Source organism: Anas platyrhynchos, chromosome 2 (genome assembly GCF_047663525.1).
Source record: "Anas platyrhynchos isolate ZD024472 breed Pekin duck chromosome 2, IASCAAS_PekinDuck_T2T, whole genome shotgun sequence".
Classification (NCBI taxonomy): domain Eukaryota; kingdom Metazoa; phylum Chordata; class Aves; order Anseriformes; family Anatidae; genus Anas; species Anas platyrhynchos.
The window spans coordinates 69,547,780-69,564,565 of NC_092588.1; the positions used below are offsets into that span (position 1 = coordinate 69,547,780).

At 42.2% G+C, this 16,786-nt stretch overlaps 1 long non-coding RNA gene across 1 annotated transcript in view; it reads left to right on the top strand.

The window, feature by feature from the left end:
• LOC119716003 (uncharacterized) overlaps window positions 1-16,292 on the top strand; it is a 56,669-nt gene extending 40,377 nt beyond the window's left edge. Inside the window, exons 3-4 of the long non-coding RNA XR_011807220.1 lie at window positions 6,378-6,438; window positions 14,649-16,292. This is a non-coding gene — a long non-coding RNA (uncharacterized lncRNA). The remainder of the gene's footprint in view (window positions 1-6,377; window positions 6,439-14,648) is intronic.
• The last annotated feature ends 494 nt before the right edge of the window (window positions 16,293-16,786 follow it).

The following is a 16,786-nucleotide window of genomic DNA, read 5'->3' on the forward strand; positions in this document are numbered from 1 at the left end:
AGGGAAATTTGCAGCTGACTTCACTTGTCCTCAGGTTTCAGTGCCTGGCTTCTAACTGCAAGATCCTCCTGGATATGTTACTTTTAAAAAAGTAATAAATCACACACATACACAAAATAACAAAAACAAAACAGCAACCAAACCCATGTATGATTAAGCAGAAACATTAGCGTACCCATACACCCATTTCTTGACATTGTCAATAGCCTTTGATATATTAATGCGTAATTGCTTACAGAAACCTGCACAGATCAAAGAGAAAGGACAAGTTGAGGGGGAACAAGTTCTCTATTATGAGAAGAAAGGCGCAATTACACAGAGGTCTGGTTAAAGGAAGAAAGATCTTGCTCTGCAACCCAAGGCAGCGGGCTGAGCTCAGAGCAAATGAGGATCTCGTGCCCAATGTTTGGCCATGCTCACCTTACAAATCACCTGTGAGGTACTGAGCACTGAAACCTGCCAAAACCCTGTCAGAACAAGTACCCATGAGTGCATGAAGGTGCAAGAAGCTCTGGGCATAAGCTGTCCATCAGGGGCTGCTGGTGCTTCTGAAACAGCACCCAGATTCCATTTGGCATTAAAATAACCCTGACTTTTTTTTTTTTTTTTGTGGAGAGCCAAAAATAACACCGTTTGATGTTCCCCATGGCTGGCTGGCTCCCAGGTGCCAATTACCAGCTCATGGCTAATACTTTGAAGTTTTGCTAACCTTAGTAAGTCTGCCTTGTGCCTGTGCTGCTTGTTCTCACTGGATTTGCGGAGCATCGGTTTAGGTTATCCCCGAGGCAAAGATAGCTTCAGGAGGAGAACCCAAACAGGACTCCTTGATTATGTGACATTTCTCTGACAGATTCGTTTTCAGTAATTACATCTGCACAGTGGAGTTAGGGCTCTTCAGCAGGCAGTAGTGGAAGCTGACTTCTCAGAAAGTAAATACCCAGCAGCCAGGACTGTAACAGATTTTACGGAAGGGACTAGTAATTCACTTAACTGTGTCTCAAAAAAAGTCCTTTCTCTACATTTCTCCTCAGTATTCTCTTGGGCAGTCTCTAGACCTGCTAAATTTGTAGTTCTCATTTAATTCCCTGACATGTTCTTATTTTTTAAAGCTTTATTTTCAGCTATTGAAGTACAAGAGATTGCTTTTGGCCTCAAGCCTTGCTTTCCAGACAGGCAGCATGAGCCTCCAGTTCTGGTGTAACTTAAAGAGAATACTTTCTGCTTTGGCATGAACAGCTCAGAGTTTGTTTCTGAGCCCACCTGCACTTTCCCACACTGTTCCATGTTGCCTGTGGTTGCAAATCTTTTCCTGGCTCTGCCAGAGGAGGACACAGCCCTCACACCAAGCCTGTGCCACGAAGAGGCAGCTTCTTCTGAGATTAAAGGCTTGGGTTTTTTTTGGAGGGCACAGTCCATCCGTCTCAGAGCTTATTAATTTCTTTCTCTCAGCAAAAACACTGTCCAGCAACCAGATCATTACTCTGTGAGTATACACCCTGCTAGAAAGGAGGGGAGCCCACCTGTCCTTTTTCAAAACTTCTCAGTTTGTCTTACGGTCTCATATTTCTGCAGGGGGGGTGGATCAGGCTGCAGGGGTCAGGGTGAGGGACAGCTCTGGCACAGGTCACCCAGGCAAGTGCTGGTGCATCCCTTCAGGAAAGAGGCCAGTGGTTGTACAGACCGCAGCATCACTCTGGTTGGGAGGTAAGTGCTGCTGGTGGCACCTCTTGGCAGGGGATGGAGATGTAAATGCATGCACAGGTAGTCATTGCTTCTCACAGCACTACATCAGAAATGTGACTGAAATCATTACAAATTATGCCTGCTGTATAATCTTTTTTTTGCTTTACCTAGTCTATAATTGCAACACCACCAAAAAAAAAAAAAAAAGTGTATTGGATTTGTCTGTCATGATCTATGTTTAGGGCTTGGCAGGATTCAATTTTAATTTCAACTTCAGTGATAACATTTTATTACCTGTGTTCTTTATTTATAGTTACACACTGCTTATTTATATTGATGTAAATATTTTTCGACCTGCTTCCAGGAAAGTGCTATCATCATTGGCTGAAAGAAAAGCAGCCTTCTTCTTTTTAGCAGCTGGTGTGATTTCAGAGAGACAGGGTCTACAAATTCATCTACCATCACAGGATTTAGTCCTTAATCGAGATAGAACAGAAATGACAAATCCATTACAAAACCTTTCCTGAAAGAGCCTGTCCATGGCCTGTTTTCCTGGAATATTGCATGAGGCAACAACATGAATCATGAGTAATGTTCAACACTGTGAAGTTTGGACAAGCTAGAAAATATTTTATTTTTTTTTTGAAAAACAAGAGAGGGCGGGAATAAGGTATTGTGCTATATATATATATATAAAAAAAAAAAAAAAAAAAAAAAAAAAAAAAAAACAGATTTCAGCTGAGAAAAAAAATTGTTTTAAGTATTTTGTGCATTTAGATAACCCAAGAAGATCCCATATGGCATATGAGCAAGTGTTAACAGAAAGATCATTAATCAAGTAATACGCCTACTGGAAACAAAACCTACAGCAGCTTAGAGAAAACAGACAAAAAGTTAGCCCATGGTTAAATAAATAAGTGAATGTCAGTGCTGGAGCATTGTTTCAGAGAGGAAGCAGCATGAGACTGTGGACAGCCAAGGTCTGGGCATTTCATCAACTCAACACCCAACTCAAAGAACCCCAGTACCAATGGGCTGATACCTGACCAGTGGAAAAAGTTTCCTGAATCAAGGTTGCTGGAGAAAGAGGGTGTGGGAATGTCTAACAGGAGCAAAACTTTGCTTTCTGCAGGAGAATTAAACCACAAGACCACATTGTGATCTGTGTGGACAGAGTCCATTGACTCATGTCAAACCAAAGGATTTACCTGCACAGGAAAGCAGTGGGATACTGGGAAGGTCTTCCCCAATCCTTCTCCCTCTCAAGGTGCCAAGTACAGAGCTCCATCACAACAGTCTGCCCATGTGCATGGATGTCCACAACGGTGCTGCTGACACCTCTGGTTCTTGCTCAGTAATGCTAAAAAAAAAAAAAAGAAATATTGCACTGAAACTGTCACACACAACAAGTCTAGATGTGTTTCAGAGGGTGTTTTTTTGTTTATTTCCTGGTGCTTGCTTGTTGATTTATGTTTGCTTGTTTACTTTAGGAAAAGGCTTAATTTTAAAAGAATATATAATAACACAAAATAATCGGCCCCAACATGCAGGCACCGCAGGTGTTATTGGTTCAGAGATGCAAAGCAGTGAGATGCTTCCATGTCAATGCAGCTAATTTTGCTAAATCACTTTACAGAACAAATCAGAAAAGCCAAGGCTATAACTATTTTCTGTTGCAACCCTAATGATCCTAAGTGCTCTGAGGAAATTGCCACTGAGCATTTTACCCTAAGTATTTGTAGAGCAGGCCTTAAGAATTATTGATAGTAAGAAAATAACAGATATTAATGAACATTTTCCGCAAGCCAGTGTATCACCAGAGAATTTACAAGTACTAATGTGCACTAAATTTGAAAAGCACAATTTTAATTCCATCCTGGAGAGTACTTAAATCTAAAAGAAAATTACTGACTTACTAAGTAGGGAATCTAACGTACAGTTGTCAGCACTGAATCGTCCTTTACCTCCCCACACAAAACCAAGCCCGTCCATCAATCTCAAAGTTTTTGTTCAATACTCCATTGCCAGGAACTGTTTTCACATTCAGGCGAGGGAAATAAAACCAGCAATAATACTAAATAAATGATTAAATACTGTATTTCATAAATAAGAATGAGTGGATAAGATAGAAAAAATAAGATAGGCTTAATATATATGATAATTAAAATATATTTTTAATATAAATATATATAAAATATATAAATACTAAAGAATAGGCTTAGGGTCCTTGATTTATGACAGAGATGCAGCCATGCAGCAGTACAAGAGGGCAGAGTGCCCCAGGACTTGTCTAGCAGGTGGTTGTGTTTTTCATTAAACAGTCCAATATCAGGTTGGAGAATAAAACAATCCTCTAGACCCTACTGGCCTTATAGACTTGGCTGGGGTGCATTTTTGATAGAATAGGTGCAAATGAGGAGGTTTATTTGATCTGCCCAGAAACATGGTGTATCTTACAGAGGGAGGGAGACAGGAGGTGTGGGCTGGGGGAAGCAAACAGGATGCATCAGCTGGAAGACCTGGTCCTCCAGATATAATTGTGGTTCTTCTGGCTTTACGTGTGTGGGTGACGAGGTACAGATGTGGGTGAAATTCCAAGGGAACAAACCATGGTTCCCATAGTAGTTCAGCCTCTCAGCGCTTACTCTGTAGTGTTTTGACATCAGCTCACCTTCAATGATGCGGTATTGGCAGCGATCCTCAGGGGAGCATCTGGTTGCCTTGGTAGGTAAATGAGTAGCAGCTGGGAAAAAATGGAGTTCACATGGGGACAGCAACACTGAAGGGCTTTCTGAGCTATTGATTTTCACATGTGCTCGAGGGAGCACAATAGGGAAGAAATTTGGGGTCAGCTCAGGTTACCCAGAATTTTCAGTAATTTGCCATCCAGTCCAATTGCTAGATTGATTGAACCTGGTTAACACTGCTTAATAACCTGAGCAAACAATCTTTGAAGTCAATTATTACGTCTTTGAAGAAAACAGCTCCAAAGCCTTGGAAAAGGGATTTGTGTTTAATATGGCTACAAAAAGGATTTTGCATGAATTGGACAGCAATTGCCAGTGCGGTGCTGGGATGCTCTCAGGTGTTTTTCCACCTTGATGCCTATGGGTCAAAGGTCCTCTCAAAACACTCAACATGGAGGCGAGGGGGGGACGAGTTGGTCCTTTATGCACCAGCCTCCAAGAAACATCTGCACCCAAGGCCATTTCAAAACCTGTCTCTTCCTCTCTTTGCATAACTCTCCCTGCTGCTCGCTCAGCTCTGATCATTAGGATTTGATCGCTTCAGGAAAGATGAATGCATTGACGTGCTTGCTTTTTTTTTTCTTTTTTCTTTTGGCATCCTGTTGTTCATGAATCATTGTTCTGTCACACAATAACTATAATTATTAATTTTCTGGACCTTCAGCTGATTGTCTTGGTAGAAGAGAAAAAAAAAAAAAAAAAAAAAAAAAAAACAGCAGAAAAAGGATGGTAGTGGGGTGTCAAAATCAGACTTATCTAGGAAATAGAACTAACCTCATGCTATCAGAATTGGTTCCTTTGGGTCAGAGCCCATATGCAAACTCACAAGCACACTTTGCTTCTTCTATTCTGTGGTGCCCAGGGTAGTGTGTCTGGTTTTCAATTGGCCAAAGTAGATGAAGGACGGCAGGAGGTTATTTTTAATCTGCTAATGTGTTATGGGAGACTGTTGCTGCAATGGAGCATAGAAGGTGCGGGAAGGCAGAGGAAAAATGTAAAATAAGTTTGTTTGAACTAAAAGAACGCATTGTGACAATTTCAAAACTCTTGGTACCAGACCGTTGCCACAGTGAAAAAGAATCATGTAAAATTTTTTTCCCCTTTATTTAATTCCCTAAGAAGTCATGTTCCTACATAGATCACTGGAGTCTGGGCTTGACTGAGCCTGTGGTAAGGGGATAAGGAGATCCTCATTACTGGGCCTTTCCAGAGAGCTCTTGGCTAGTTACATAGCCCAGCACAACAAGGAGTGTTACCAGGAGCTCTGAATTTTGCACCATTCCTCAGGTTGGCTGGCCCTGGGAGATGGTGTGACCTGACCAGAGGGGCAATCAGAGGACATCCCCTTTCCTGGACAGCGGTCAGGTCCCTGCTATTTCACTCCTTCCCCTTCAAAGTATCAGTTTCTTCCTGCTTCTCATGCCTACTATGTCTTTTTCTCCTTTTTTTTTGTAACTTTACATAAGAGCATCCTTAGCAATTCCAGACAGGTCCAGCTGTGGTTAATTTGTCATGGAGAAAATAATATCAAACAGCGCAGAGCTGGGGAAACAAACAACCCAGTGCAAAGCCTGCCCCTAATTGATTGATGAAAGGAAAATTAGGGCTGCCTCGAGAAACAATTTCCATAGCAATGGGAATTGGAGGAAGCTGCGCCGCAAAGCATACATGACCCACCACATCTGTTTGGCCTCTGAATTGTGGGGCACACCAGTGTGGGACACTGTGTGGGCTGGGGCTGGGGCTGGGGTTGAGCCCAGTGCTGCATTGTGGGATGGAGGTAAGCTTCCTGCCCACCCCCAAAAAGCAGGAGGTGATGCTGTGTTTTGTGGTCTTTTCTCTTCCCTTTGCATGGCTTTTCTTTTAGGTACGAAACAAGATCACGCGTCAGCCTAAGCAATGATCACTATCACTTCAAACAAGTTGAGCTTCTTTTATTTTTTCCAGAACAAAATCATCCAGGAGACTTCCAAGGAAGAGTTCCTCCCCTTCAGAAAAACCTCTGCAGGTACTGTGGGTAATAGGGGCATGCTGGCAATTATTAAGACCACGTTCTCCCTTTTTGATGTATAAGGCTCTTAGTTTCAAAAGTGACTAATGATACAGGGCGCATTTAAAATTTTATTTGCTTGATTGGAGATGCCTTAAGGAAGACTTGCTTCTGGCAAAGGAAGCTCACTGCAGCAGTCTCAGGGTGGGAGACCACAGTCTCCCAAGTTGCTAGCTGCTTTTGACAGCTTCATGCATGCATGTGAGTGTATGGCAGATTTGTGTGTGCCTTTCGTTTGCTTCTTAGGCAGGCCATAGAAAAAAAAAAAAAAACAAAAAAAAAACAAAATCAAGTTTCTGGCAGATAAATCATGAACAAATGTTACTCTTAATTTGGTGCAGTGCAAAATTAGCAGTTTACAGATTTTAATAACCCTTAGAGAAAAAAAAAAAAAAAAAGCTCAATGAGAAAAAAAAAACAACAACACATGACCATCAACATCAACAACAAAAAAAAAGCTCATTCTGGACTTGAAGCTTGAAAAGGCAGAAAGGCATCCATTTTCATAGCTATCAGTTGGGTGCACCTTCCCCATGCTGCACAGTCACCATGACTTAATTATCTCTCTGTGATGGCTCAGTGCTGACGGGGAATTCGGCACCCAGACAGGAGGCCCTTCTCTCGTAGCACATGGCTCTGTGGCTGCCTTCATTTCTGTGTTTTAAGCTGATAGCCCTTTTCAAAGCTAGAACATGCATTACGGCTTTTGGCGGTGTTTTGATCACCAGCAATGAACAAGACTGCCTCAGAAGAAAGGCAAGGCAAGACTGACGTGATTTTCTCCACGCCACTTTTTTTTCTGACTTACTTTTTTTAACAGCCATTCCTGAAATAAGTGGAAAGAGCGGTCCCTAAGCAGCCTGTCTCATAACTAGTGGCCTCTTCATTATTTTCACTGGTTTATTTTACCAGCGGCCTGGAGAACATATAGAAGTTGCCTTAAGGGTAACAGAAATACAGTCATGCTGTGTAAAACACCGTTTGACCTGGAGATGAATTTGTCTCAAAGCAGCATGACATATTTTTATTTACCTGAACTTTTGGAAATAAATTTTACAGCGCCACTTTTTGGGGAAGGCAAAAGTTGGGAGGCCCCAAGGAGCATACATATTTCAGGAATTTGGAAAAAGTTAAAGAGTTAACGTATTAGAGATATCGTAAGGGATAAAAATAACCTGGAGGGAAAAGCAAGGTATGGAGAATGGTGCTGAGCATGAAGCTGGACATTCCACTGCTTTGCCAAGCAGTGGGATTTATTTATTTTTTTTCTGTTTTCTTTCCTTTTCTTCTCTCTCTCTCTCTCTCTCTCTCTTTTTCTTTTTTTTCTTTTTTTTTTTTTTTATTTTTTCTAAATAGGCTTTCAGGGGGAGTTGGGCGCTTTCTATTGAAAAGCTATTGAAGTGTTGCTATGTTTGGAGCATTTTCTGATATTCAGCTTTCTACCATAGAAATTAGAATTTGCCAGGGAGGGAAAACATCCTCTGTTGTTCTTGCTGCTGTTGACAGGTTTTAGTTGGAAATCTTTCCTTCCCTACCTTCACTGGGGAATGAAAAGCTTGCACTTGACACAGAACTAGAGCAAAAGACAAACAAGGAGAATGACAAAATTAGACAAGTCAAAGTATCCTGATTTGTTTATTATCTTCTTGTTGGTGCTTCCTCTTCTTAGCTTCCTGTCACTCTCTCTTTTTTTTTTTTTTTTTTCTGTTTGTCAGGGCTCTTCTTTCAGACTATCAGCTTTTTGTCCGGGGATTGCTATTGAGTTTTCACACAGGTTAGCATGTTGTGGGCTTGACTGGCAGAGGGTTAAGGGTTACAGCACGTGCCAGTCACTGCAGCCAGCCAGCCAGGAGGCAAGGTCATCCTGGTAACCCCTGTGGTAGGCAGCAGGGGAGCACAAGCAAGAAGGATGAAGTATTTGATGGAAAAGACTGAGTGAAGCCCTTGACGGGAATGTCTGGAATACAAAGAGCTTCACACTCAGTGCTCCTACTGCTTCAGTGCTGTCAGGACATTCATGTAGGCCCTGGCAAGCCTTGTTGCCAAAGGCTGGTAGTTTTGCCGTGTGCCAGCTTACACTTTTATGTGCCACCAACCCCAAGGCAAGACTGTATCTGTGAGATAAACTTGTGCTGTCCTCCTCAGATTAACCTGAGGACATGCTTTAAGGCCTTGCTCGGTCAGGATCGGCAAGGCCCCGGTGCCCGTGCACATGTGCATACTGTGAAGGCAGCGTGCTCGGATGGATGGGGCGTTGTTTCTGGGGAAAAGTCAGGACAGATCTGGTAATGGTAAAGGTAAGGGCAGATCTGACATGACAGTGTCAGAGAGACAGGGACTGATGCCACCAGGGTGACATTTTAAATATACTCTTAGATGGTTTATTTGCAAAGAATGAGCATAATGGTGCTCCCAGAGATGAAGAACTCCACCTGCTCTAGAGATGTAGCTATAGCAACCTCCACAAGATTACATTGCTAATCCGCAGGTGTTGAAGAGGCATAGATAGATGCTGTTGAGTAATTTGGCTCCAAATAGATACTTTGATCTGCATAACAGCTTGCATTCATGTCCCAAATATGGATCATTTCCAATTCTACAGTTCTTCCTTATAAAAGCAACGCTCCCGATCTTTATGTTTTAAAACTTGCCTATGCTATCTAATAAGCCAGACAGCTCCATTACTTTTGGGTGGCGAAGGAGTGAGGGGGAGAAGGAAACCATTTCATTGCCCAAAATCCCCCAAATATTTCTTGCTTGTTTTATCTGAGTGAATTCCCGATCGGAACAAAACCAAACAAAAGAAAATAGGTGTTCTAATTTCCTGTACACATGGTGTACTGATGAATCACTTGCATATTCACAGTAAAGATGGTCTATTCCACTGCAGACTCTGCTGACAGTCTCTGAACATATACCAAACCAGATCGTGCTTCATTAGCAGCCACAACACTGTTAAAGGCATCAAGCTAACGTCTGTCCCGCTTTACTCTCCACGAGAAGTCATTGAACTTGGTGGGGATGCCTGGGATGGAAGACAAGGCAGAATATGGCTCATCATCAAACAGCTCCAAAGGAACCCAGACCTTTGATAAGCAAAATCTGCGGAGCACTGATTCAATGAAAGGAAGGAATTCAATAGCTCCAAGAGAAAAATGACCCTTCATTGTGTTCCTGCTAATCTGCTGGAGCACTCCTTTAGGAGGGGAGTTTAGTCACGCACTCATCGTTTCATAAAAGCTGGTTAAGGACATTTGATGAAGCCTCTAAAGTCTGTATTGCTTGCCCCTTTCCTTCTCTCTTCTTTATCCTTTATTTCTTTGCCAACTGAACATCCCACAGCCTCGTTGTTTCCCTCACTTCTTGAAGCATCCTATCCTGCTTTTTTTTTCCTGATCCTGCTTCATTTATTTCTTTGCAGGCTGCTTCATTATCACTTTATTTATTTACCTGAATTATTCTGCTGTATTAAAGACCAACATGTCAAAAATCAGAAGCTTGCCTTTCACATGAACAGCATGCAAGTGACAGTGCAGTTGTACACAGCACGATCACCTGCTGCTTTTCCCATGGGACCCTGCCTTGCCCCTTTGCTCAGGATGCAGCCTTTCCAGCAGCTTTACCTTACTGCCAAAATCAGAAGTTCCTCCTCCTGCCCCTCAGCTTTGAACATATTGCTCCTGGTTGCTCCCTATTGATGATACTCCCCATCTTAGTGACCAGTCTGAAAGAAAAAGTCCCTTATCAATAAGGTAGCATTAATTATACCCTTAACTTTTAGTTCTTTATTACTTAGATCTTCTCTCAATTTATCCATTACTTTTCCTAAGTTTGGTATCAAGTAAACTGGACTCTATTTGCTTGCATGGTGTCATTTGCCTTGGAATTTTTACACAATGTTGACATTGACCTTTGAGGATTTCCCCACTATTTTATGATTTATTAAAAATTTACATATACAGCCTAAAAGTATGCCACACTAACTCTTCCATAGCTCTTGGGGGACGCATCTGTGGACCTTATGATTTCAAAAATGCTTAAACCTGGTACAAGTTGTTCAATATCTTCCTTAATTTTTAATATGTCCAAAAATATATTATTCCAAACAGAGAACAGAAATAATTGTTGAACCATTTTGCCTCTTTCTTCATTGTTATTAATGACTTGGCTATCTCCAGATAGTAATGAGAGTGTGACACTGATGTTTTTTCTGCTATTACTAATAAGTTTTCAAGAAACCCTTCTAAAACATAGCCTGACCAGCCATGGATTTTCTTTTGATGTCTTTAGTATCTTTTTATCAATTTTCTACACCTCATAAGCTCTTATTTATATGGATTTTTATTACCTCCTTCTTTTTCCCCATATGTTGCATATTGCTTTTTAATTTGTTATTCCTGCCTTCATTCTTCCACTGAAAAAGAATGTGCTTTTCACCAATATAACTCAGCTACTTCACTGTGAAGTAACGGCTTTTTGGCCATTTTATATGTGCTTCTTCCTCATATATTTTCCCTCATTTACATTTCTCTGTTTGCTTCTGCCATTACATTCCTTTCCACTTTGTAACTTTTCTCAGTTTGGGAGACCACTGTTTTTAAGTACCAAGTGTGTGTGGTACTTTGCAATGGCAAGCATCCCCAGGCAGCCTGTGCTTTCTGTATCAGCAGTTTTCCTTGCCAAACAGCCTATGGAGGACACCAGTCTGCACCTGGATGGGGGCAGCAAAGTATCTGAAGGACACCAGTTTGGCTTCCATAGGACAATTACATCAGATTTCTCCCCATCAGTGGTTATTTTCAGGTCCTCCTGCTTGCTACCCAATCTCCTCATATTGGTCTATTTGTCATACTGGTCACACTGGTTCTTTGTTCTGGTGCTCCACGAGGTGGGAGAGGGTCTCTGGCTGAGCGAGTCCCCAGACCACCTACCCTGTAGGACCTGAGGCCTCACAGAGGGGAAGAAGCTGGCTCAGAGGGCAGGACAGGCAGAGCCAAAATAAACAATCATTCTTCATCTTTTGCCTCAACTGCAAACCCTACCCTTCCTCCCAAATTGCTTTTGAGCTGTATTGTTCCCTGACGTGCAAGAGTGTTGTTAGTGAGCCCAAATAGCCTCTCAGTTATCTAGTTGAGTGGGAAATATCACGTATTGCTGAAGGGAAATCTTAACTCTCTCTCTGTATGTGAACGCTAGCCCATAGCAGAAATAGCTCCAGATAGAAAAAAATACTATTTTGGGAATCAAAATCAGCACTTTTTCATGTTTAGGTACGTTGTTTTTCACCTTGCTTAGCACTTCAAGTGCAAGGTCATGTGGCAAATCATTACACCAGCAATGTGCATCCCTGTTTGAAGAACTCCATCACGAATTGATTTGAAAAAGATCTGGGTAGCGCCTATTTCTTTTTCTTGACAACAGCTCCATTATTCACAATCTATTTATGCAAAATCTTTTGCTGAGAGATATTTTCATTTTAATTGCAGGCAGCAGCCATTTTGAGGAAAAAGTCGATATTCTTAAAGTGGGAATAATCTTTTAAAATGATAATGCAAAACTGTAGCACCCCCACACCCATGGATTTGTATCAGGGAAATATTATATAGAAGAGACCACCTGAGACCACCTAGGCAAAGCTTCCTTGAAGCTGGATCAGCATCAATACTAGGTCAGGCCAGCCTGTATGCTCACACACACAAACCCCTCATACAAAAATTTCTGTCTATCTTTCCCTGTGTGTACGCACATCCACCAAATTACAACTTTTATTAGCCTTCACTATTTTTAGTAGATTTTAAAACCTTACGCAGGTGCTGTATCTTAGAAATACAGCTTTTAACACCAGCTGGTTTCACTCTCCTAAGTGTTTTATCTGGAAGATTAGATTACACACCCTGGGGAAGAAAGCGACTTAAATACATTGTACAGCAGGTAAAGTGCTTTGGGCTCTGCATTGTGTCATTAAGACCCATACGAGAAAGCAGCAAGACTTATCTTAATCTTGCTGATCGCCTCAATTAACACGGTCCCCACAGTGTCCTCTTTGATATCTAATCCCCATGGTTTCTTGTTCTATGTATTCTGCGTTTATAATATTCTTTATCAGATCATTGCTAGGGGTACGAAAATACGTATTAAGTAAGTGAGGATGTGGCAGTTATTGAGAAGAGTCACGTGCCTAATTAACATGGAAATTAGGCAATGGACTATTAAGTCTTTCATGCAAGGGAAAGAAATGTACTAGATACGGGTGCTAAAAATAAAAAAAAAAAAAAAAGAAATGGAAAGGAAAAAGTGCCCAGGAAAGGAGTCTAATTATAAGCAGAATTCAAAAGCAATGCCATTCAAAACAACCTGTCTACTCCTGGCAAACACTTTCATCATTCGGAAATAACTTTCCGTACACAGCGACATAAGCAAGCAGTGAAAAAGAGGGGGGACGTCCTCCCACAGCTCACGCATGCAAGAAGTAGTGACATTATCTCTGTACTCATAGGACTTTTCCTTATTCATGAGGGTAGCCTCAACTCCCAGAGCAGCCCAAGTGTACTCCTCAGTTGCACGAGGACAAATAAGAACGAAGATTGAAATCCAGGGATCCTGATGAAATGATGATCTTTATCTTTCCAGCCAATTCCACAAATACTGCCTAGCATAAAGACTGATGTGGTTAAAAAATAGAATATAATTCCCAGGGAGAGAATATCAGAGAGTTTGGGAGGCTGACAGCCTTCAGCTGGCTATGAGCAGTACCAGCAGAAGCAATCCCCCATCCAAAATTGCTTTTTGCTCTCTGATATGCCATCTGATGCTCCGGATGGCCTTTGACAAGTGTCCCAGAGCCAGGCTGCTGCGGCAAGGAAGAGCAAGCATCACAGACGAGAGCAGCAGCCAGCAGCACTCTTACTCCCCAGCACACACCCTGCCACGAAACGTCATCTTGGGGATCGCATCCCTGCCAGTACAGATTTTCTCTTCTCTTAAGGCTCATGATGAGAGCTGACAACTTGGTGACTGCTTCATTTTAGGGTTTTCCTCCTTCCTTTCCTTACTGTTTCCACCACCCCAACCCACCTCCAACACGCAAGGTATGGGGGCTCATTTTGGAGAAGAACGGCGGAGGGTGAAATGCTCTTTTCAAATGCTGCATGGTTTATCATATGAGTCCTTAAATGTTTTGTCTGGATCAGTTTTTTAACTCAGTTGAGTGCTTGCAACTTACTGGGTAACTGCCATGAAGCAGAGCAGCAGAGGCTGTGATAGTGAATGACTGCTGCAAAGAGTTTTTCCTCTCCTCTATCCTCTGCCAAAATCCTAAGTGACGTACACCTGTTTCTGAGCAGGGAAACCCACTCTGTCTTTTATATTGCCTTTCCTGACTGACTCCCTGACTATATATTACAGTAACATGCCAGAACAACACAAATATATATGTATATATATATATTCCTGGAAGAAGAGCATCCTTTATTAGTGAAGATGCAAACGTATATATGAATATCCCATCCTTACTACTCACGATGCAAACAGCTCCTCATTTGCATTGCTGTGGTTTAAATGTAGATGGTCTAAGATAAGTCATTGTCAGATGTCCGTAAATATTGATGAGCACTCTGGGACCCTGTGTGTAACCATCTGTTTCCTCGCTGTCACCACCTGAGAGCTATGTATTAGCAGAGATGTCGATCGAGTTTCTAGGAGGTAAACACATGCCTTTGCTTAGCAAATGACAGCAAAAGAAAAGAAAGTTAGGGAGGAAAATTTCCAGCTGAATAATGAATCAAGCTAGGCTGGAGGCTGGTGAGCCTTCGTTAGGAGTCTGACACATCGGCAGCTTTCCACCCTCACATTCCCTGTGCCCTGTATCAGCCCCATCTCTGCACAGTGCCTGCCTGTTGGTGCCCAAAACACCACCCATGGAGTCTCTTCTTGGACTGGGGTCAGCAGCAGCCCCCTGGCTTGGGGACAGTGCTGCTGCTCCTCTCCCGCAGACCAAGGGGGAGAAAGTGCCAGCAAACAGGATGAGGGAAGGTGAATCTGGGCCACCCCACTACCTCCAGAGGCCATCAGCAGGTCTAGCGAACTATATTCATCTTGTCAGGACCTTGTCACTTCTTTTTTTCCTTATTTTTTCCCCCCTAATGGGCGTTTCAACACTCCTATTTTAGATGCCTCAGTGAAGTGCCTCAAGTCATAAGGAAGGGAGCTAGAACATCAATCTGCATCTGTTGTCTCCTGCAGAGTTGTCATCAGTCATCTTGTCTGAACCAACAGGTAAGGGACAGCATGATCCAAAGGGCAGCCCCAGAACTAGGGGTCAGGTGAGGTTGTCCCAGACAAGGTCACCTCCCTGAGCCTCAGTTCTAACTCTAAAATGAGAAAAACACTTATTGCTCCAATTTATTTTCTGTTTTAGAGGAAAAATACTCTGTAAGTGCTATGGTTTATTATTCTAATGTGACTGTAAAATCATGATGTCTTTATTGCAAAATGATCTTTAAAACATGAAGCATTAGGATGGTGACTGAAATCATTAGTATCAAATTGTTCTGCTTTTGCCCTGTCACATTGATACTTCAAAGCAAAATTGTCTCGTGGGCGTTTATAAGATTTCGTAAGGATAGCTTGTCTTTTCAAACCTTCTTCAGGGGAGGAGGGAAGAAGCCCCCAGACGTTTTCTTAATGAATGAGGACCAGGGGGCTCTGCCTGTTTAATTCTTCTGATTTCTTTTAATATTTAAATTCCAAACCTGCTAACAATCAACGTGATGAAAATGAGCCTCTGCTTGTTTTGGAAATGGTGCGGGCAGACATCCCTGCTCCCCAGCCCCACCTGAGCTGTGAGCTGTGAGCACTGTTGTGCTCACTGAGATGCTGTCTGGTGGAGACCACAGTGCCCCATCCCTCCCTCTGCCCACAGAAGGTAAGTGGAGGTCTCCCTGTAGTCCCAAAGCTCCCTGGGACCACTGAGAAGAAATGCAGGTAAATTTAATGAAGAGGAACATTCAGGTAGAAGACAGACAGGAACCTATACCAAGCCTTCTTCTGGTGCTGGAGAACCCAGCCAGAAGGCACAGCCCCATAACAAACCTCATTCCATCACCTCACGAAGGAGTTGGTAGTGACTGGACTGGGGAAGATGCTCCAGGTTTGTGCAGATGGCCTGCCACAGGGTCATGAGCTTGTACAACTCTGCTCACAGCTGCTTCAGGTAGTTCTTGGGAAAATGCTACACCCAGGCCCTTACATCAAATTTATAACAAAACCCAGGTGTAGGAGAGCAGAGACAAACATCCCCACCTTTACCTGTCCCTCAGGTTTCCATGAGTTCATTGCTGGCCCTGCAATCAGATCTCAGAAGTCTGCACTGATGATATCAGGTTTTTGAGAACTTTCTGTGTGGTTTGGGGAAAGTTTCTTTTTATTATACTGTGTTACATGGGTCTGAGAGACACAGAAACAATTGTGTGTTTACGTATACAACGTCACAAGTAAAGGCCAACAAAGGAAAAACCAATAGCGTGGCTCTGATGCTACTATTGAGTATGACTACTATCTAGTTTTATGGCAAACCAGTTCATTAGCATTTAAATCGATTCTTAAATATTTTCTCTGAAATTCAGAGCAATATAAGCCTTAAATCCAGGACTGGTAATGTTGTGATTTTTATGTCTAATTTTAGATTTAATTTTTGCTCTAATAGATTGAGATTATATGGCCACACAATTTCCGAGAGCTGCTTTAAAATGCACAGATTTGTGTTTTGCCTATAATGAGTAAAGAAAAAAAATAAAAAGGAAGTAGGCATTATCACATACCCATATGCAAAATTGACAGAAAATCTTCAAATTCCTGAACATAAACTCCTCACACATTCCAGCTTACAAATTAAAAGCCTAGAGAGAAGATGTATCTTTTAAGCTGTGTACAGGACTTAAAATATCAATCAAAAGGACCTTGACAATCCTGTAAATTGAACGCCATAGACTTCAGTCTGTGCATACCTATATTGTTCCAAACTTGGCATAAAATACAAGCAAAATGAGTCAAGTGGCCTCCATCCAGCCTCTGTCCGCATATGATGGGGTTCAGTGGTCACCATGATCTCTTTCTGACAGCACCTGCTCCACCAGTGCCTGTGGGTGGAGGGCAGCAGTGGTGGGGGCTTGCAGGGAACAAATCACACTCTCAGTATGTTGACATTTATAGACTGTAGACATAAAAAATGCCCCTTGCCTATCTCTGCCGTATACTTCAGACCATTATTTTCTCTGCTAAATTTGACCAGCTACCCCTTAAAGCATTA